General features: G+C 32.9%; 2 protein-coding genes across 3 annotated transcripts in view; both read left to right on the top strand.

Moving 5' to 3' along the window:
• Window positions 1–23,775, top strand: part of LOC116433167 (E3 ubiquitin-protein ligase MIB1-like) — a 411,486-nt gene that overhangs the window by 83,098 nt on the left and 304,613 nt on the right. Inside the window, exon 1 of one of the 2 annotated variants that reach the window (XM_076372833.1) lies at window positions 2,788–3,131. The exons of the other annotated variant lie outside the window; for it this stretch is intronic. The gene's annotated coding sequence lies outside the window, so the exon portion shown is untranslated. Of the gene's footprint in view, window positions 1–2,787; window positions 3,132–23,775 lie in introns of those variants that run through there. 2 annotated transcript variants of the gene reach the window in all.
• Window positions 1–23,775, top strand: part of LOC116430223 (mind bomb 1) — a 676,416-nt gene that overhangs the window by 595,878 nt on the left and 56,763 nt on the right. The gene's annotated exons all lie outside the window — the stretch shown is intronic.

The following is a 23,775-nucleotide window of genomic DNA, read 5'->3' as shown; positions in this document are numbered from 1 at the left end:
TAATTGAGGCTGCCGTACTATACAATAAAATCGTTATTCCGACTAAAAACATTCCTTTGACAAAAACTGGGATTAAAGGAGAAATTCGGAAAGAATAGCAGGACTAACCCAAAAAGCTTCGAGTAATTAAAATAATAACTTTTCATAAAAGTTAAAGGACTATATTTGATAATATTCCATACAGCTTTTATTTATTTTTATTTTTGATTTCATTCAATTGTATTTATGAATTTTATTTGTCTTTAATATTACAGTTTATAACAACACGGAAGCAAACACGAGAGTGTAGTTACTAACCCTTATCATTCCAGATGGTTTTGTAATCTATCAGCAACTGCAACTAATTTTTATAGTATCCCTAACGAAACTGAAAAGTGCTATAACATTTTTTAGATCTTTCATTTTCCTTGATAGTCCAAAATTTGGATGTGTGTAAAATTTAATAATTGTGGGGTAGTTTCTTTAAGATTCATTAAAATATCTAATATTATTGCTGGTGCAATATTGGAACCTACAGAGTTCAAAGGGCTAAAAGTAAACAGTACAATATATTTTAGTGCAATAAAATACCATTTATAAAGCACATTCTGACAGTTTACAATCACATTTTAAATAGAATAATTGAGTATTTGTACAAAATTGTCACAAATATTTACAAGATGCAATGTTTAACTTTTAACCATATTTATAATGTAATAAAGTATTGAATTATACGTTAATTTATATAGAGTAACACAGAAATGCTCGCGTATGCAAGAATGTTTACAAAATTAATCTTTAAAGCTAATCCTATATACGATAGAAGCAGACATTAAATATAACTCCGTATGTTGTAAATTTTTTATAACAAATATCATTAGAAGACTACGTTGTTAATTATTTGTGGAAAGGAAAAAAACTTTTATTCGGTATAAAACAATTCATGAAGATATCATATTTAATATCATTGGAACGATAGTTTATTGTATTCACTAAATAGCAATAAATTTTTGAGCTCAGTAACATGGATTACAAACATTTACATTGTAAAGAATACAATTAATATTGCCATGTATTTAACATTATCAATACTCAACGAAGGATTAATTCTAACAATGCAACTAATGAAAGTATGAGTAGAAAAATTGCAATACATAGAGCAAAATTTGTTAGAGAGAAAATAATAGCATTTTGTGACCTATTTTATGAAAAAAGAAAATTTTTATGTCACTGCCATTATGAATTGCTTGTGATTTCAACAAATAATTTCTTAGGGATAATCCTAGTTGCAACTAGGCTGCAGAACTTCAAGCATTCATGACATTTACAAATTCGTTAAATACGAACAAAACGTTAACATTAGTGAATGATAACAATATTACTACTTTATTTAAATTATAAATAGGATACTTGCATTCTATAAAATGAGTTTGTGTCTTGTACTGGTCGTAGTCTATGAAAATGAGAACTTACATACATAAAGATCTACAGTTTACTTATGATTAATGGAACTCCCGTTAATATTACACAGACAGTACAGTACATTGTACAGACAGCAAGGATCTTGGTGGCCGCTACTGATAGATATTAGTTATAATAATACACTACAAAAATTCAGTATTCTAAAAATACTTTCGGATTACAAAAGATACATGAGAACACACAAAAATGTCAAATACATTTTATTCTATTCATTGAAAAAACTTCCAGTCGAAAATTCAATAATAAGATTCTTCTTTTCCCATTAAAAATGTTACCTTAATTTGTTAGTAACTTAGATTTTTAAATATTTAGTCATAACTATCTCCAATTCCATTAAATACAATATATCATAATTAAATACAGTAGGGCCCCGGCTAACTAAGTCATTATTATCCGCGATCTAGATTATTCCAAGATTAAATTTTCAATAACTAAATAACTCGGATTCTTAGATCATATCTCGGAATGTACACAATCGAATTTTACAAAAATCTTTCGGAAAATTTCCTATTAAATTCCATTTATCTGGTCTGTCAACCGTCCAATTAACCCATCAGCTGCGAATCAAGAATATACACGTAACAGAGGAAGAAGATCGCCGAGGCGAGTATCCTAAAAGTTGTGTTTCAAACATATCTTAACCCCTTGCCTTATAATAATGTGTGAGAATCGTGGTGAACATTTAAAATGGGATTTAACAAACATAAATACTGCCCAATTCCTTTGAATTCAAATGAAATATTATTATTCTGTCATTAATTATTATGTTGTAGGGCAAACGTAGGCATAGAATATGCACAAAATTTTCCTCATTTTTCAATAAATTATTACTGACAAAGTTGTTGCATCGACCACAGTTGAAAAATAAATCACCGGGCAAGGGGTTAATGTAAAGCTGAATGAATTGAAACTACAAATGAAATCACATATTCTAAATAGTCAACGAATGCGTTGCAATCAAAATAATTCTACAGAATGTTCCGAATTCTCATGGCAGTGAACGTGATAGATCGAATAATCGAGGTTCTACTGTACTAAAAAGATAAATCACTAGAAACGGTATCAAAGCTGTACCGACGCCGTCTCCGAAGGGGTTAACAATCTCCAACGATATCACCTTCTGGTCAGAAAGATCGTCTACCGTCTAAAGTCCCGATCGCCTCAGAGCCGGGCACGCGATTTACGCGTTCCCAGCGACGGATGGCGTCGCACTGTTATCAAACCAAGACACGGTCCGGTCGAACCCCCAGCCGACGCCTAGCCAGCAAAGCGCAGGCCCGTCCGGCGTCCCAGAAAGAGCCTTCGACACGAACGGTTCGTGTCTCGGAACACTTTGCGCCGGCCGCGACCGTAAAACCATCCTCCGGCGCCGCGTCCCGCCGCTGCGCCGCGCCGGCAGCACCGGCAACGCTGCAGTCGGTAACCTCCCTCGATCTTTCTCTCCCGACAGGCATCGGCACGCATCCATCCAGCAAAACCGGGTAGACACGTTCTTTTACCGGCGTGCGAGGCTGCGCGCGTGGTCGTACGTCGCAATAGTTTTCATTAAGGCGAAGCCTACGTTCGGCCGTTCTACTAAGATGGTTCAGTGGAGTGATCTCCGGGCCGACGTGGGCTGATTCCTTGGTTCGCGTCCGAGGATTATTGATCCGATCCCTCTCGGCGATTCAGTAAGCATAACATTAACCATTTATTATATCCCGCTTTCTGCGATTCCTGGACACCTTGGGAGTAGCCGATACCGATGCACAGTGGGACTCGATTTATCCGAACTAATTCCGTCGCGGTGCCTGCCCCTACCGGACATTGTTGGGCTGACGTTGCTCGAACAAGGGCCACGCGGCGCACAGTGCGTTGTCTGTGTGAGAAAAAGGGAAACGAGGCTTCTTGTTGGTATGGAGGCTGTGGCGTGTTTGAAGACGAGTGTTGGAACTGGACATGTTGGTTATACGATAGTTGGTTTCAATTTGAATGTTAATCATTTCAACCCCTTTTCATCCCTTCCTTTGGATATTTGGTTTGCCATGTTTTTCTTCTGTCATCTCGGTAATTGAGGATAGAGTTTGTGAGGAATTGTTTAGAATTATTTTGTTTCTTATAAATAAGGAATATTTAGGTTTTATAATTCTGTAAATGAAACTTAGAATTAGTGCATGTTGATTTCGTATCATTGAGTACAATTAGGGAATGCAAAAATGTTTGTGCCAGCATAACTGGCATTCTGAATTGTTGCGAAGAATGTACGATGCCGGCATAGTTGGTATTCTGGGTATAAACAGTTAATCGTGTTTTTACATTGTAGATGACATTGTAATTTAGATTTTCATTGAAGCATGTTGATAGATGTAAATACTTCACATTTTGGTGTTGGTTTTCATTCTGTTTCTGTTCTCTTGATGTTGCATTATATTTTATGTAATAATAATTTTAAGTGATCCTTTTTTTATCGTTCTGAAAGAAAGATTACAGAAAAACTATGTGTTCTGGTTTGTCCCTTAGTTTTTAATATTTGCTTTTCTAGGATCGTCGCGATCTACTGCAAATAGAAATATTTTCGAATAGTGGGTGTCAACTGAACCAATTGAAAGACAAACACAGGTTTTTCATTTCATTTAAACTGTTTTCAAGTTGCAGAATTTTACCCAGGATGTTTGTGACGAATTAAGTAAATATTGTACATTGCATTGTGCAAAATTGAGCTAGAAACGGAAGAAATGCAATACAAACTTTCAACGTTTTGTTTTTACGAAAAAGTATTCTAATGTTTAAATAGTGTAATATATTTTCCATATGGTCTGTGACACTGCATAACACTACTATTAATTACAGTATTATTGATTATTTATAAGAAAAACGCAAAAATTTCTTTAATTTGTTGGAATGTGTGTAAATAAATCATAAAAAATTGCTATTTGATTTTTGTCCCCCGTACCTCCTTTCACTCGACGCGTTGTGCTGCGTGCGGCTTGTATGACTCCTTGTCTTTGTCCGTACCCCATAATCAAAATAAGACAACGTACTCGAACAAAGTGTATGTATCAGTAGAAATTTAGTTATATGATCAGCAGTTTTTATTATACAAACGAATAAACAGTAATAGAGAATTAGTGCACTTATTATCCTAACAACCCAGTTACCCGAATTGTCTTACATTCCGATCGATTCGGATAAATAGAGTCCTACTGTACTGTGCAATTGATCTCAGTTATCTTTGTTCGTAAGTATTGTAAGTGTACACTGTCGCTCAAAACTTTTAGATCATTTATTTCACAAGAAGAAAATGTGAATTTTTGAGTAGAGAGAATATGAATCAATAGAATATTTCAAACTAATTGCATGCAATCAAAAAATAACCGCAAAATCACAATTATTAATTTTTGTCCATTTAACGTTAGCATCTCGAATGATTTTATGTCCACTTTCGTTGAAACAATCTGCCTTCTTCCTAACGCGGATTTTATCATTAAAAAATGTATAATTGAAATAGATACTGTGATTCGTTAAATCGTTTGAGATATATAAACTGAACGAAAAACGATAATATGTTACTATTTTTTAATATGAAAGTGAGACAACATAATAGAAAGGACCAATAATATATTAAAAATAAAAAATAATGAAATATATTATTGTTTATTTTATTTTATTTTCTTTCGTTACAAGTGATCCTAAACTTTCGAGCAATAATGTACCTGCAGATTATTAACGCTTAGAAAAAAGTGCGTAGGTCCATTTTGACTCACTATTTCCTTCGTTCGTTTATACAGCTTTTGATGGCTGATTTAACCCTTAACTATCGATGTTGGTCTTAAGATCCAACAACGCAATTTCAAAATTAATGAATAAGTTTAATTAGAAAAAATATTCTTGCCTTGCTTTTTTACTTTATGTGATAAGGAAGATACGTTAAGAAACGTCATAAATAAAACTTGTTTGTTTCACCTCGGTAGTTCAGGATTAAGTTCGTAAGTGTTGATGTTCAGTGCATTAAAATGTTCCACGCGTCTTGCAGATATGTACTTAAAAAGACTGATGATTAAAAGTCTGAATGGATCTAGGCATTGACACCTGTACAGTCATCAAATATATTTGAGGATTAACCATTTCAGGACGGGTATTTACTAACTAAAATGTTATAAGAACAAGTTAACATTTGTACAACATTCATAATCAAAGAATTATCGTGATCAAGACTTCAAGTTCTATATTTTAATGTACGGAGTATTACCTTTTGTATGTTTCAAGCAAAACATTCACACAAATTAAATGTATAGCGGAACATTAATAGCTTTATGGAAACTGTTGATTAAGTTGTTATGCAATTAAATTGTCATCGTTTTTACAATATTTTAATTTAATGCAGAAATCGTTTAAATAATTTCATCTTCAAATTAAGACTGCTGAATCTTCAATTTAAAAACTTTAATATTCCAATTCTTTATGCCTGGAAACTATACACGTAATATCAAGCAGAATAAAATACATTGTTTGTAATCTTGTAACGATTAAAATAGCAAAAATGGTTTAGTAATGTCGATCCTTCCGTTATCAATTGTTTCGAGGTTTATCGTACAGAAATAAAGTTCTAGTGCGATATTTAGTACCAGTGTGATAATCAATAGGGATGTTGAAATAATTTATAAGGTTTATTTTGTAATATAAGGTCGCTTCTGAGAATGTTAACGATCAAGAATATCCAAGTAAATACACACATACAAAATAATATTGACAAATATTTTGGTGACGTGTATTTCTTTGATTTAATATCTCATAAATATTACAAAATCAATAAAACTGGTGTCATCTTATAGAATAAATAAGAAAAAGGAGAAGTAAACACTGTTTACTGCAGTAGCTACGGAAAGTAAGTTAAAGCATCGAATGTTGTGCCGAATGTTATATGTTTCAATTGATCGAAGAGTGGACTAGCTAACTTTTTGATTTTGTTCTAGCCTTTAGGCGATTCGGTATACTACAGGTTTGTCATTGGTTTTTTATTAACACCCGCCTTGAAAAGGTTAAGACTTAATACCGATAATTTTCAAAATAATGCTATTTTCAAACTTCATGTAGAATAGTTATTGTTGGTCTAGCTTACTTATTTTTATTAATTGTAGATTATGTATTAATACGTTGTCTTCTGATTTCTTTATTTAATCGTTGTTTGATCTTGTCATACTTAATACGTATTCTACGTCATTCATTCAATTACACATTACAATTGTTTGCTCTCATATTCGTTCACATTCGAGTATTTGACTATCTTTATCATTAGTATATTCCTGTGACACATTTTTATACATTTTAACCCTCAAGTGTTACAGTCGGTCTCTCAGACTACTGGCGAATTATGAATCAGTGCTGAAATATAAAGAAAAACATAAACTATCAATAATTGAATATTATAGTACAGTTGAAAATACATAATGTTTCAGCGTTGTAAGTCATGCACGAATAATAATACAAATAAATAAAAATGGTCACTAGCCTGACAGACCTGGTAGCACTTGACCCTTTGCGCTCCTATGTTGAGCGTGATTCGACATCAGTTTTATTCACAGGTGTGCTTCTTTGTCAAGATATTTTTAAAATAGATTATATTATTATGTTATTTTCGATATTATTAGTAAGAAGAATTGTTTAAACTACTCTCTACAAACTATCTATTTCTTAAAATGCATTTCAAATAAAATATCGTAATAATACATAGTTACCAAGGAAAAAATGCAAAAGAAATTTGGAGCGCAAAGGGTTAAGGGTTAATATAAAATTCCAGATTTCTAATATAATTTGATGAGATGTCATAGATAACGGTAAATGTGTTTATGAGCCATTATATCATCAGAGAGAAATTAGGCATCTAAAAATTCGACTATGAATTTATCAAGCATGACTCCTCGATTTTTTTCCGGCACTGTTTTCCAAAGATGTTAGAAAACTTTTTAAAAATTTTAATTTCGCTCGTTAATAATTTTATTAAAAATCATTAGCTATTTAAAATATGCGAAAACTATTTCGTTTAAGATATACAATATGCTATTCGTGTAGGAAAGACTATAAATATATAATATACTCGTCGAATTGGTTAACTGATATAAGGAATAATTTAGTGAAACATATAAAGATAGAAAAATCATAAATAATTAGATTATCAAACTAAATCTAAATTAAAATAAAAATACGATGCAAATTACTTATACAGGCATGACTTTACTCTGTAATCAGTTATATGTTGGCGTTATATCTATATTCTTCATTATGACAGCAATTAAAGTTATATGAGATAAATAATTAAAATATATTGAATCTATCATCGAAATTATATATTATTCTTTAAACAACTGTATAAAAACACCAGTAAACAAACTAATATTTTTCAAATGCTTTTTTCAATAATATTTAACTATTCATTTTGTTGAGAAACAGAATATTTTTTAACATTCTACTATTTTCTATGATTAATGGGTACAAAACCATAGTCGAGACAATTAAAGGAAATAGTTCATGCTCGATTGCAGTTCGCAAAAATTTCTGTCACATTTCTTCGATATCTTCTAAATAAATTTGTATTTTACAAAATTGAGTTTATGAATAAAATACATAAATTTAAACCTTTATAAAGCATATGTTTAAAATTTACTGTACAGACTAAATGTTTAGAGAAGACGATGCTTACATATTGAACCCTATTAAAAGATAATAAAAGTAATGTATTCAGAAAATAGTGATAAGTTTAGTTATTTTTCTTACGTCTATATTAATTAAATTACATCAATTCATCTAAACTAAGAAAAATCCTTCGAAAGCACCATTCACGAAATCTATTGAGATCCTCCTGAATTGGTACTGCACACAGTGAATTGTCAATACAGTGATAGATCTCCACGTTATCAGTACCTGTATACCTATATAAATACAATCGAATCTCTATACGTCGAATCGCAAGGAAACACACATGGTCTTCGAGTACTATGTTTAGGCGTGAGCAAAAAGTTTATTTAAAATTTGGAAGGAACTTTCTTGGGATGCTCCGCTCCACTCGCTGACTTAACGGCCAGTGGATATAGAAAATGTTGAAGATGGATGCGGCAATAATTGCGACTCGATAAACTAATACTTTAATTTATTATAAAAATATGAACAGTGATTGTATGTTTGGTGTGTGGTGTATGTATAAGAATCGAAGTCCTTTCGAATGTACCTTGACTGCCCCACTGGATAGTGAGAATTGATGAAATGTCTTCTCGTCTCCGACATCGACACCTCGTGTTGGATTGAGTATAAGAGTTGTCCTTTTGGGTTTACGCCAATCAGCGCATCTTTACTATTTTCTAGCTAACGCCCTTTAGCCAACCCCTTTCCGAGAGGGGTGAGGGTAATGGAGGGTTTCTCGAAGGATCGCTGGTTTGCGGAGATTTCTTGCAGGTTGAAACCTGTCTGGATGGATCGTTGTACATATGTTTAGCTGATTCTTCGGAGTTTATGACCTAGTCGGTTATTAAGATGAAAGAGACAAAATTCTATGACTATTGTATGCAATTCAAGTTGACTAAAATAAATGTTTACTGTCGCGACGGTAAACATATCGGTTGTAGTAAATAAAACTCGAAAGTATTAAATAAGAATAAACACGAAACTGAACTGTCTGTCCCGTACATGTCATGAACGAAACTTCGAGAATCTTTAATTAGGGTGTTTCGTATCGGACGGAACATTCTAGAGGTTTCGTTTTATCGAGTTTTCGAGTAAAGGAGGTATAACAAACGAACATTCGATTTATAGAAGTTTTCTAAAGATTTTAACTTATATATAAATGTGAACTTCCACTTGAAGAAGTTGGCCTTCTCCTGAACTCAAATTATAGAAGTATAATACGTATTAAACGCGAGACAAACAATTCCAGTTATAAATTGGAAATATAAATAATTCCAGTCATATTTTGTATTGTACACGTTTTCACAATAGCGCAGAAGAGAAAGAAGACATTTTACGATTTATAGAAGTTTAAGTTATCACAGTTCGACTGTAGTAGGAATTTACAGAATCGAAATTCCGTGGGGATATCATTCATAAATCAGTTAAACAGTGAGAATCCTACATGCACCTGACCCTCGATTTACGCGAACGTCTATTCCACGTGGATTCGTTTTACGCGAATGAAAATCGCATAAATAGAGAAAGAATAACTGATGTAAGTTTGAGAAATACATATTCATTTTACACAGCCAAATAATAGAAATAATAATAATGATATTCCAGAAAGTCAAAGTATACCTTTGATAAAAGTATTAGGAATCTCATCGGTTCCCGGACTTGAGTTTTTGCAATTTTTTAAGGTAGACCCTAGACCTTCGAAGGTGATTTCGACGTTCAACTATTGTAGAAATCAAAATAATACACTTAATTTAATCAACCATCCACAAATAAGAAATACACAGTACAATCATATACATAGATAATCATCTGCATAATTTAAAGTAGTTGCCAATGACCCAATGAGGTTGATGCAACCTAAAATATACAGTAAAAAAAGTACATTGTATTCGGTGTTACTAAATTCAAATCATGTAAATAGACATCGTGCATAATACAATAACTACCGCGTAAATGGTGTTCTAATTTACCGCATAAATCGAGGGTCAAGTGTAATCATTTTGAAAAATTCTAGAAGAAATATTAATATTTTTGAAAGAAAAATTTTTGGAACTTTCCAGCTTGCATTTTATTGGTAATAAACCATTGTGACAATGAAAAAGAGGACCGCTTCCGAGAGGCGAGTCTGATGATTTGAATTTAGAATATTAACTTAATCTCGTTTTATTCGAGGATCGCTAAGCGTACAATTCTATAGTTATAAACTGTCTTTACTCTCTCTCTCTCTCTCTCTCTCTCTCTCTCTCTCTCTTCTCCCCCTTCATCTCTCACGCTCTTTGTCCGTATTGAATTTATTGATTTGATTGTCCTCGCTTTGAGCGAATTCCGCTGTATTGTTCCGATGCACTTTTTCCTCACTCACTTATCCGAATAGGAGGCGAAGTAGATCTCGAGAACTCTTCTGTGATGCAAACAGCCCGATACTTTTAGGTATTTTTCCGAAAAATTTGGAAAATTTCTCCTTAAGAAGTAATGAACATTACTTTTATTATCTGCGAATAGAAGAATTGGAGAAAATTATAATTGCAGTTATATTGTTATTATCAATACTCTCATTTATATTCCTATTGACAGGATTAATTGATGGATCAAATTTCAGTTGCCGATCTTTCTGAATAATGACTACTTTATTCCTTGTAATAATTACATTATTTAGATGTGAAAAGAATGACAGAATTTAAAAATCCATTGTGGCTTTTTAATGGTTTATATATGTTACTTTGGGAAAAAATAATTCCGTACTAATAATTAAATCCTCGTTAAAAACTTCTCTAACAGTAATCACTTTCGATATAAAAGTGAGATCCTCAAAATTGTGAAATGTTGATACAGAAGTTAAGTGAAACTTCCAATTATAGCCATATTCGTTTAATCAATCTCTTTATATATCATTGTAAAGTTGCAATTCAGTATGATGAAATAAAAAATATTAACATACTCTCGATTAAAATATTATTTATAGGTGTTGCAAGGTGATTGTAGGCGAAACAAAACAATGAATAAAACGTGCGCCTCTTTCTTTGTTTTGTTACAAACATTACATGAACGTAACAGTTTGGAAAACCACGCTAAAGTCAATCAATGAAAAATATAATATATAAAATACGAAAAAAATCTGCGTTGCATGGAAAAAATGTTAAACGAAGAAGTGTCAAGTGGGTGGGTATTGTATTCTGTTCCGAAAACGAAACCGTAAATATTTACTGACCCCTTTTGGACGACACTGAGACCCTGACCAGGAAAGTAGCAATCGTAGCGTCCGCCACGAGATAATCTACGAAGATAAATGGTACGGATCGTAAAAACATTTCTGTTGGGGAGTTCCGTACACGATTTAATCTGTGGTATTAATATACGCGGTGCGTGTTTCGACGTCAAAAGGGAGGCCCGATAAGAGTCGGGAAGCTTGAAAAGAAGCCCTTTGAAAGAGCCAGCCATGTCACGTGCACGGTCCAGCGACGAATAATATGGAATGGTTTTTTCCCGGAGAAAACTGTTGCGGGAAAAGCGAAGCAAACGATAGCTACCATAATGATTTGATTATTACATAATGGTGCGTGAAGTCGTTTATTTTTAAAACCCTAAAATAAGTGCAATTTCTTTCGCGTGTGGAGGAAGTTTTGTAACACGGAATTAGCGAATATTAACATTGAGATGTGAATTAAGAAATAATTGACAATCGTTTAACATTTTAGTATAGAAAAAATTACCTGTAATTTTGAAGTTATAATGAATTGAAATGTTTGCGATATTCAAATAATTATTCTATTTCATTAAATGTAAAATTTATGAGTTTAATAGATTATATTACACGTTGCAAGAATATATATAGTTAATTATATAATTTATAATTTCTTCTTTTTAAAGTGAATAGTAGCAGATTAAAGTACTCATAGGTCGTGAGAAAGTATTCATTTCCATAGATAAATAAATCATTTGTTTTAAAAGTTTATAATATTTATGGAATAGGGGGAATAAAATGTTACTTCAAACAATTTGTACGTCATCATTATGACAAAATGATCATCTAAACATAATAGAAAGGCCAAGAAAGAATAGATTACTGCTTTATAAATAAACTTATTAATTACTTAAATTTGTATAGCATTAAAAGTGACATATATTATTATTGTTGTTGTTGTTGTTGTTGCTGTTGTTGTTATTATTATTATTATTATTAAAGTAGTGTAACATAAAATAGTATAAGCTGTTTCCGAAATAATGGTATAGCCGCGAAAGAAATTATTCTATGTGGAAAACAAATTATAAGTAGAAAATATAAAATAACATATTTTATCAAATTTTTCATTTTCAATGTAACCATATTTGAAAATTTATGATGGTTTGGATACTGGTTTCGATGTTTTTGTTTCGCAGTTATTGATATTTTAAAAGCATTCAGTATTTGAAATGATCTTGAAAATAAATAGTTTCAGTTGAATACTGTAATAAATGTCTGAAGAAACTGGAAATAATCTATTGTTACAATTTTTATAGGGATTACATATTAATCGTATTAAATGCTCAGTAGTTCTAGTGTTAAGAGGGATAGACTAATATGTCTATCCGTGACTTACCGTTTCCCCTTGTTACTGTCCGTACGTGTCGTACTGTTTTGACTTATTTTTACATCTATATTCACTCCTTTCCTAGTTTCGTTATGACTTTTCTAGCACCATGTATAGATATATCGTACATAATATAAAATACACAATAGTAAAATATTACATTGCAGTTAAATTATTGAAAACATTTATAGTAGACAATACAAATACCACAAATTTACATTACACTATCCCAATAACCAACGTTCAGTATTAATTAATCACGATACTTCAAGCGAGAGTGTTAAACATATCTCACCCCCTTTATTGTCTCCCTTCAGCCCTTGAAGCGTGTGCGTACAGTTCATTCGCACGTCGTGCGACGGGCGGAACTGCCAAGTTGCGTACATCGTCGGCGGTTCATAAACGTTTTACGACATTGATATCGTTCCATCTATTCAGCGTTTGGTTTTAGCGGGCTCGGCGCGAAATGTTCGCTGTATTCAAAAGAGACGAGCAGCAGAGAGAGAGAGAGAGAGAGAGAGAGAGAGAGAGAGAGAGAGAGAGAGAAAGAAAGAAGGAGAGGGGGGAGAGGGAGAAGGAGGATAAAAAAGGGAAGCGTGGAAGAAATGACAGAAAAGGGGGCGGTGGCCCTTCGACGGGAGGGTGCACGGAGGGAATAACATAAAAATGTTGGCGGAGATCCAAAGAGCTTGCCAACTCTCAAACGACTACTAAATCAAAATACCTAGCCGGGTCGGCGTACCAGCCGAGTTAAATTTTATTCCAAATCCTTTTATCGCGAAACCTATTTCCCCGAAAAAATGTAAATCTTGGTTACCCGGCCGCCGTTCTGCGCGCGCAACTCTCGGCTCTTTCTTTCAAATCGGCCATTTCTTCTTCCGTAACAGCACCCAGGACGAAACTGTCGTGTTACGGTACTGTTCCTCCTCTCGTTCTCTCCTCGGCCCATACTTTATTCTCTCTTTTAAGGTCGTCGCGTACTCTCTATGCGTATATCCGGCCGAGAGGGGCGTAACATTAAATCGCGTTCTAAAAGTACCGTTGAAACGAAAAAAAAGGGAAAAAATACGGGAGGAACCGGGGTAAAATACGAGCCACGAGCAGCTGTTCCCCTTATTTCGAGAAACAAACTTCCCCGTGCTCGCACGTTTTATTGTTTCGGATTATACACCCCGCGCGAACGATATAAGGTCGAATATGGAAAATTCGCAGCCCGCGACACGTAACCGGATAACTTGCCGATTTCGATACTACCCGGATGGCTGCAGGTGTTGCAACTTTCGCGCTCGCTCTTCTAGGATTATTTATTTAAACGACTTTATTGCGCATGAAATAAAAGGCGAACTTCCGGGCACCGAGAATTTTTTACTGATATTTGTTGTACGCTTTCTGATGGTGCACGGCGAGAGGAGCACTGTAATAGGTGTTTTGGGAATGGCATACTTTCGGGTTGAAAGTTTTGATCTTGTAAAACGATAGAGTACTTGTGTATTATACGGAGTACCCTTGTTTCGTAACTGAAGGTCGTGCTGGTCAGTAGTTTGAGTTAGATTTGGGTTAGTATTTATTTAATATCATAACACATTATTAATACTTCAATACACGGCAGTTTGTGGTATGAAATACGCCAAATATGGCACGTTTTATTGAATCATTTAGTGAAAATGAATTTAATATTACTTTATTTCACGGCACGTAAATTAAAGAAACATATTCTTTTGAAATAGGCATGGATATAAATCCATTTAATCAATAGTTTCTGTTAGTGTGATAATATTCATAACACGAGCCCATATGCGAGGGTACTTTACAAAAAGTACACATATATGTTAACTGCAGTTGCCACGTTTTTTGTGAGCATATTCTATTATTATTATTATCATTCTTATAATTACTCTTATTATTAATATTTTATTTCTTCAGAACGAAGGTAGTTCATGTAATACGTAAGTACTAACGATAGTACAGGATTTGCTGAAAAAACAGCTGTATTGCTTGATTCAGAATTTATTCGAGAGAATTATGAATCACAATCTTCATTCTTCCGTGATAAACTGTCTTAAGGTGGTAGAGATCAGTGAAACGACCTGTATATTGAAGTGATTTAGGAGCTATGATCAACAGATAGGGTAATTCCGAGGGAAATGGCCCTATGGGAAAGGTGGCTACTTTCATTTCCTTATGTAAATAATTGATCCAATTATTATTACAATTGATGCTGTTCCATTTGTAATTTTAACTCTTGCTGATTATTTTGCAAGGATGTAATTAAAGTTTGATTAAAGATCAAATCTGGTGTTCTAGTTCGTTTACTTTTCATTTAAATGCGCTTCAAAGAAATACGGCCATCTTCCCTGATATTACTCTATAGTAATTTATAATGTATAATAAAATAAAATAAACAATAATATAAATTTAAAAAACTGTATACTCATCGAACATATTGAAAAACTGTAAAAATTCTGAACTTACTAGAACGTGAAAATTAATGCCACGAGTTATTGAAATGTATTTAATTCTTTGAAACAACGAAATGCATCCATTAGTCACTTTTTTACTTTTACGCTCCACACTTAAAGGAAAAACGAAAATACTTTTACTTTAATATCATTTTATATACATCATTTTTTCATTCTACATTCATTCACACAACATTCATTTAAATAATTCCGCTGTACAACAAACTGTATCTTTCTTCCTCTTTCTCCGTTCTCCGTTTTTAATCAATATTAATTTAAAAAGAAGTACTTCCGTAACTGAAAAAATTGTATATTTGTTAAGTATAAAAACTGTGTAAATGTTACTTGCGGGAAATTATTCTACAAACCCTCTCGGATACAGTGCTGTATATTTTTACAACGCTACAAATATTCAAACATTATATATGTAAACAATTTTTAAATCGAACGATATATCCGTCACGCATCAGTATTTGCGGGTATTTTTGAGTTTATTTTGGAAAATAAAAATGCAGGACGACATGTAACTGCTCCTCACAATAGAACAGATCGTGTTTGTGCTAAATTCCCCAGACCATCAAGGCTACACCAGGGATTTTGTTTTCGATTGAGGAAGTAATATATTTTCGCAAGACACGAAATGGCAACAATGATCCCCAAAGCCAAGGAGCTACCTACGTCCTCCTCCGGATAGCGATGTTGCGCTAAGGGGAGCATCGAGTGACCGTCGGTGTTGAGAATCACTTGTGGACCAAGTGCAGGCGGAACAATTTTATTTCCTCGGTCGAAAATAAAATCTGCGTTGTAGCTGTATTTGATTGTTCAAAATTTTCTCTGTAGGATGGTGTAGTTACATTTTTATCTCAGACCATCAATTTTCAAAATAAATTGAACAGTATTTGAAAGAAAGATATATTGTCCACTGACTTTAAACATGATTTAGATATGTTAAATATTCATAATATTATGAAAATATTACATCCTTCTCTTTGAGATAATCACTGGAATTATTTTCTGTGAAAAAAGCTTGTAAGTATAAAATTTATAGTTAACACATAAATCATTTTTAACACTAGGTTTACAGGCATTTATTGTACACTTGATTCTATTATTCCTAAAAGAATTGATGCTCGTTTATTTAGATTGTGGAAACTGGAGATTTGATAGTAAGTAATTGGGGTACATGTCAGTGTGATCGCATCAATCAAAATCGGCGTAAACATTTACAAAATAATATTTCTAAAATCCAGTATGCGTCAATTTGACGCGTTCCGTAAACCTAGTGTTAAAGTAGAAAAGTAATTTTTACATTTAAATTAAAATCCTCATAAAACGAATATATCGGAGTATAAGGGTTTTTACAGGAATTGCCTATTAATTATTGTAACATAAGATATGCATTGACAGTGTTGTTACTTGATTAGATTTTAAATTAGGTTACATTTAAATACTGTTAAAGGATATTGCACAGTTATGTTCAAGTGTTTGGAACATCTTACGATTAAGTACTCTTTAAATAAATATTTTATTGTGAATATTATTCTGTTACAGCAATAAAGCGATTCTTAATTTTGATTAAAGTTTATTGTTTAGAAACGTAATGTATCAGCAAAAATCCAAATAGCGTAGTGTACTTAAACGTTTCTGATCGACAGTGTATTTTCAAGCAAACTGTCTTTCCATACATTGCTTCGTAAATGTTTGAAAGGAACGTGTACGTTGCAGAAATAATTAATATCGTTGATAGAATAGCTGCATAAATAACTGAACTCCTGCATTATTTCGATATTTATAAGTAAGTCCTCTGTTGATATATTTAACCGTACTCCTGTTTATCCACTGGCAGTAGATCAAGTTTCTTTTTCGCGTACGTGTGAGCTCGTGTGCTCGTGTGCACGCCAGATATAAAGCATAATGTTGAATTGCATATTGAAAACACCATCGTATAGAAGAGGCTTTGCTTTTATTCAATGGCATTCACGTCGCTCCTCTCATTCATAAGTAAATTTTCTTTCTTCTCGTGAAAGCTGAGCGTTATAGAATTTTTCGAATTTAATACAAGATGTTTCACAGATTTCTTGCTTTAAAAGAAAAAAAGGACAAATTATCTTTAGCAATACAAACAGTGTTATAATTTGTGGACAAAGGTTTGTCCGTTTCTAAATTCCTTATCACTTGTTTATTTACTCAAGTCCAATAACTTTGTTTGTCAGTGGTATATTCCTTGTTTTTAATAATAAGGAAAAACTTTATTTGCAAAAGTAATACGGTACTCAGAGAGCCACAACAAGTCATTTGTGTTTGCAGCTAGAGAATTTTTAAAAAATGTCAATGTGGCCTCTCTTTTTAATAGAATGCTATAGTTTTTCCACTTTTATTCGAACTGCTGTTGTAAAAGATATTTTCAGTGATCCATGGTCGAAGGTTACAGAACTTTAAATAATCATATGAATGTAACATTTCGTCACTTACATTATCACAACACAACTGTTCCGGCACGGTTTATTTGGTTAAGATACATATCAAAAAAAAACGGCAGCTCAACGACCTAAACCCTGAGCGCACAGCCACCGGTACCTTTGCAGGTCAGAAGGGACAACGTACCTCCTACCTCCACTACTAGTAATGTGGGCGTAGGTTAAAAAACTATAACTAGCAACACCCCGAGCGTTTTAGCCTTCTGATTTGTCACTAAGGACACCGCCCTATCTCAGTATTTTTATATATATAGAGAGACATTGAGAGACATGACAGACAGACAGACATACATCACAAGTTCATAACAATCACGCTGTACTCACTGGACAACACACACACACTTTAACTTTGTAAACATATACACATTCCTTTCACTCAATATTAAACAAAATACAGTCCACTTTCGAACGAGAAAAGGAGAAGCCTTTTTTCATCACATCTATTTCACACAAGGTTAATTCGGCGTGTGAAAGAGTCACGCCACGTCCATTATTACTGCCTGGACAGCGTGCACGAACAACAACAATCACTTCACTGCTGAAACAATAAAAAACTGAACATTTGAATTTTATATAATTCTTTATATCTCTCGCAATTTTCGTTAAAAAATTCGATATTCACATTTAGAAATTAGAATCATTTATGTAACTGTAATTATCAGTGAATATAATTACATAGTGTATTAATTGATACAAACACAAACATTCAAAGTTTAAAAAGTTCACTAGTTGTATTTATTGATTATTAGAGTAAAATGAATAATTCTATTACCTACATATATACAGAATAGAAACAGATGATTATATCGAATTTAATTAAAGTTATCTATTGAAACTAATAAATGACTTGTTAATGTCAAAGTAGGTATTTGAAGTCAATTGTGAATGCAACCAGAAATGACTCAACGAGGCACAAAGCAATGTTGACGCCTATTAACGAGAGCTTGGTCGTGTTTTCAACCCGCGTCTTCTCTAATACCGTGCATTTGAATAACAAACATCTGTGCCAAGGCGATCGGAGCTCCTTAGTCTTCAGTCGGATTACTGTTGCACCGTACAGTCGAGTACAATAATACCTTCCAGATCAAATCCTGAAACTTACCACTTCCAAAGCTATTTGGCTTTTCTCGTGAGCCGCTCGTACACAGTAGGTTAAAAAAGTATTAAGTTCCTCATTTCTTTCATAATCTTTTCACAGTAAAACACTTACATGTTAGTGCTTTGTAGGTTTTTTAGTATTTTATTCTTCATGGATACGTTATTACTTTAAAAATTATGTTATATTAACATTTAACAGACGCGAGACGTAGATTTACATATTTTTATGCCAACCTAATATTTTGTAAAGCACTATACTAATAAGAAATACTAGACATGAAAATAAATAGTTTCTCAAAATTGTATTAATAATGATGCTAATTTAATAAACCAGTAATGATTTAAAGACATGCTTATAGATTTTATATCGTTTCTTCAAAAATTCCTGGAGAAAGATAGACAAGACACCACCCGTCCAGTAAGTGTTAACTATGACATTTTGTTTAAAAAATCTTGAATTGTGTGCTCAATAAAATTAAACAATGAAATGTATACTCGTTAAACGCAAGAAAAATACACCTATCATATATTCAAATAAAAAGCTAAAGCAAAACAAAGAAGAATTACACGTTTATCTGAAGAAATATATAATTTATCATTGAAAAAATCAGTATCGTTTTGAATTTTGAGCTGACGCGTATAATCATCAAACACAATTAACTGGTTGGAAAATAATATCAAGAAATGAGAATTCCCTGATTAAAAAGTTATTAGCATAAAAGTAATCTGCGTGTTTTTATTTAATCAATCATTTAGATAGTTTTTCTCTGTTACTAAAAATAAGGAAATACTGTTGGAAGAAAATGAAATATAATGATACTATAGTAATATGAAAAAATTGTGAATGAAATTGAACGATGTGAGAGTAATAAGATACGAATACTAGGAACAATTTATTTTATTAAGTGTTCAATATTATGTACGCCCCCATTCAGACATTGATACACACGACCAGTGAGCCATTGAATGGCATTTCTCCGTGATTCACTGTGCAACGATCAGTCTGAATTCGTCCATTCATGTTATCCTTTGTTGTAGGACGTTCATTATAAGCAATACATTTTAAAGATTCATACAAAAAATAATTTAACACGTTGAATGCTACGGGGGTCACCGATGATCTCCGACCAAATTGAATTACTATAATTCAGTCAATTCAACGATGATTGATTGCAAACATTTTTATATTATAAATAATACTATATAATGCGGCGATACTTAGCAAAATTAACGTGCAACAATAATAAAACGATTCAATGAAATAATTTGATATTTTGCGTATTTTGCTGCATAAAATCGTGCGACATTCAACGTGTTAATAAAGATTTTCCAGGTGACCAATCTGGTCGCGCAGTCATTCTATTGAATACTTAAAAACGTAGGGTGATACAATTTATGTTTATATTTTATGATATATACTTTGTTAAACTTATTTTTTCTTTCATACAATATATCATTGAAGTGAGTTTGATGTTGACTGTGACATCAGGTTATGAAGAGACACAGATATTAATATGGAAAAAATGATGAAAGTCTTGAAAGAATATTCAACATAATTATAGAAGGACTTTTCTTTATTTATCATAAGATACGCATCTTGTAACGATATGGATTCTTTTTACTTAAAAGCAGAAATAATTTAGACATTCAACATGTAATAATGTTCTATAGATATAAAACCAAGAAACCATTAACTTTGAACTTCTTTGTATCAGAAAAGTACTATACTACCACTGTTTCGTTCGAAATAATGTCATCGCTGATGGTACGTTGAATGGCAACCTATGGCTGTTAGATACGTGAACATAATTTTGTATAAAAACCACGTCTGAAAGAGTTAATATTTTTATTTTTAAACATTTGAAAAATAAATTGGTTTCGGAGTGATAACGACAGCAAACGCTTACACCGCTTTTTTCATACATCAAATCGCTGGCTACCCCTGAACTTGCCTCGGAGTTCCTTCCAAGATAATTAATGATAGAGGACGCAACGGGGGAAGGGAAAAAAGTCTAAATAGATTCGTACACGATTAGCGATCACGGATCCATTTGGGGTTCCCGAAGTGTAGGAGGAAAAAAAAAGAGAAATCGTTGAGGAAGAACGTTGACACAATTACACGACGCTAGTTGATAGATGAAGACTCAAAGGAAATAAAAAGAAGGTATGGCAGAAGGGCTGGGAAGAGACACGGAACCGTTTGGTTATCGTGCGAGGCGTGAGAAAGAAAGAAATGGTTAAAGCTGTACAGATTAGCTAGAGGGAGGATGGATATTGACTCACGAGATGAATAAAAAAGGATAAGATTGATGCCGCCAAGTAAATCGTTTGTTACAAGTAACAAAGGAACTGCAAAGGTAGCAAATCATTTTCATGGTGCAACATTATTTATTTGATTGGAAGCTGGTGGCACGAAAATAGCAAAATAGGTTAACATTGTGTCAAAGAAATATCATATAGAAAAAAATGTTGTTGATCATATATAGTTTGTAAAATGATATAAAATTGAATTTTTAAATATTACTTTTCTTAGATTATGTTGTGAGAAAAGTAAAGATTAATATTGGTATAATAAATTCTGAAGATACATGATAATCGTGGTTGTATATTTACTAACTTAAAAGTGGAAATACATGAAATTATAATATGAATAGCAAAAACGGTGCTTCCTATGTATTCTAAAAGTGCTTATATAATTCATATCACTCATACAAGTAATTATAACAGGAATGTAATGAGAACAGTTTCCATTTTTAGCTATGCAGTAGTCAGAATTTGTTGTGCTGCTGTAGTAATTTCTGTTACTAAATTCTTAGTTTAAAATTTGTTGCTACTGTTAATTGAAATCATACATTTATCTTAAATTATAAACATTCACAGGATTAAAGATTGTAATTACACTCAATACAATGCCATTTTTAATGAAATTTTATATATTTCTAGTTTCATTAAATATTCTATTAAAAATTTTAATTTGTGTAAACATTTGAAGTCTATTTATAACTTTGACAGTGCTAAATCTTCAAGGTGACTAGAACTGGCACTGAGCACTGCCAGAAATTGTGTGTAGTTGGCCAGAAACGGTAAGACATAAATTGTTTACTATTCTGTAATTTGTTAATTATGTAATCATCTTCTTGTATAACGGTAAAGTAGTTTTTTAAAAATCGAAGACAAAATTTTCTTATCATTAAAATTCTATCTGTGATTTAATTTAGGATTTAATTCATGAATAAACTTCCAAAAATCAGTTATTAATTTTATAATAGAATGTAAATCAAATATACTTTTTTTATCAAATTTAATTAGTACATCATATGGAAAAAATAAAGTATCTACCACAGTTTAGATATTTTGCATAAAATAATAAGAAAAGAAAATAGTACTGAGAGTGAGTGATAAAATGTATTTCCTTTTAAGAAGAAATATTGAATCGAATCAGAACGACGAAGGAAAAGGTTATTAAGCTATGTAGTAATTTCAAAATGAGCTACAAGTGTATTATAATTATTCATCGAGGAAAAGTAGTCATTTCGATAAAAAATTCTGTATAGATTGCAATAACTTTCAGTGTAAAATGTACTGTAATAATAAGTCTCAGATGGTTCTAAAATGATAACTAACTAACGTGAAAATAATTAAGTGATGGAAGAGGAACATAACACAGTTTCTAAAAATTATTTAATAACACTTTGAAATGTGATCGCACTAAAGATAACAAATTCTACTTGGAGGACTCATTAATTAATTAAATTTGTCTGAGAAAATTCTAACACTCATTTTACCTTTCATGGTGTTTTTACATAGAAGTTAACTTTTTCCAGATAAAAATGATTCGTTTTATAAAATTCAAAGTTGTGGCTACGAAAAATAAATATTTCTAATATTTAAAACACAGAAACAGTAGATTAACATATATTTTTCATTATAATCATCATTTTCATTTTTAACATTGAGTCTCATTATACACAAGAATATTCTTAACATTTAAATGATTTCTCTTATTTCTAAGAAGAGGAACCAGCTAAATTTAGTTGGTATGCTATGAACGCAATAAGATAATAATATAAGGATTTAAAAGTTGAAAGAAATAAGAGGTTTCCTATAAAAGAAATCCATAATTAAAAAATCCTCCTCCCATCCAGGTTTCATTTCAATATCAACAATTACAATTGCCGCAATACTTGTTAAATAATACCCACTTTATCCACATACTATCCAAAGTTCAAAGACTTAAATATCAATATTACCGAATATTATTAACTGCGCAAAAGGGAAATAAGTTCTATAATTTCAAACTCACAGCTTCACATTTAACGCCACATTTGCTCCACCAGATAATACTATCTCTCTCTGATAGCATTCTTACAACCAGAAGTTTCCAGACCAACAACTACTTGTTTAGCTAGTTTCCCAAACATGGCGGGCACCATCTTCGATTCAATTCCAACGATTTCGTGCGATCGTTCCGAAAATCGTCGTTAAGTCGTTTAAAGGCAGCGCAATGTAACTGAAGCGGGCACGCTCGGATAAACCGTCATTGCCAGTAGACCGGAACGAGCGTTCATTTAGATTAGGAATCTTAATACAGCAGTTATCTCCCAACCTCCTTGTCCTCTTTCTTTTTCCCCTTCCTGGGCTCATCTTCCTTCTCGGCTGTCGTGCTAGCTGAGTTTTTGTCGCTGGCGTTTCTCCGTTCTTTACTTCAAGACGGAATGGCGGCCTATCTAGATAAGGAGCCAAGGCGCTCTTATTTTTCGTCTTAAAAGAGTTCGCTCGCGTTACTTCCCTCTCCCCCTCCTCCCAGCCCTTCGCTGTCGCCACCTCTTTTCTCCTTTCCCTTTTCTCTCCCTCTCTATCTCTCTTTAACGTCCTCCGCCCTCTATCCGTAAACTTCTTCCTTTCGCGATCCTGCGAGAAGAAAAATCGTGGAAAACCAGGGGAAAAACCGGGCCTCTGGTGACACTGGTGAAATCCTTCCTAGGCGTGGCTTTAAAAGCCTCCAGCTACGGTACCACGGTTTTTACCGGTGCTTGGTTTTTCCAACGCGTCCCACGC

The sequence above is a fragment of the Nomia melanderi genome, chromosome 1 (genome assembly GCF_051020985.1).
Source record: "Nomia melanderi isolate GNS246 chromosome 1, iyNomMela1, whole genome shotgun sequence".
Classification (NCBI taxonomy): domain Eukaryota; kingdom Metazoa; phylum Arthropoda; class Insecta; order Hymenoptera; family Halictidae; genus Nomia; species Nomia melanderi.
Note: the sequence above shows the minus strand (reverse complement) of the source record. Positions and strands in the feature narration are given on the sequence as shown.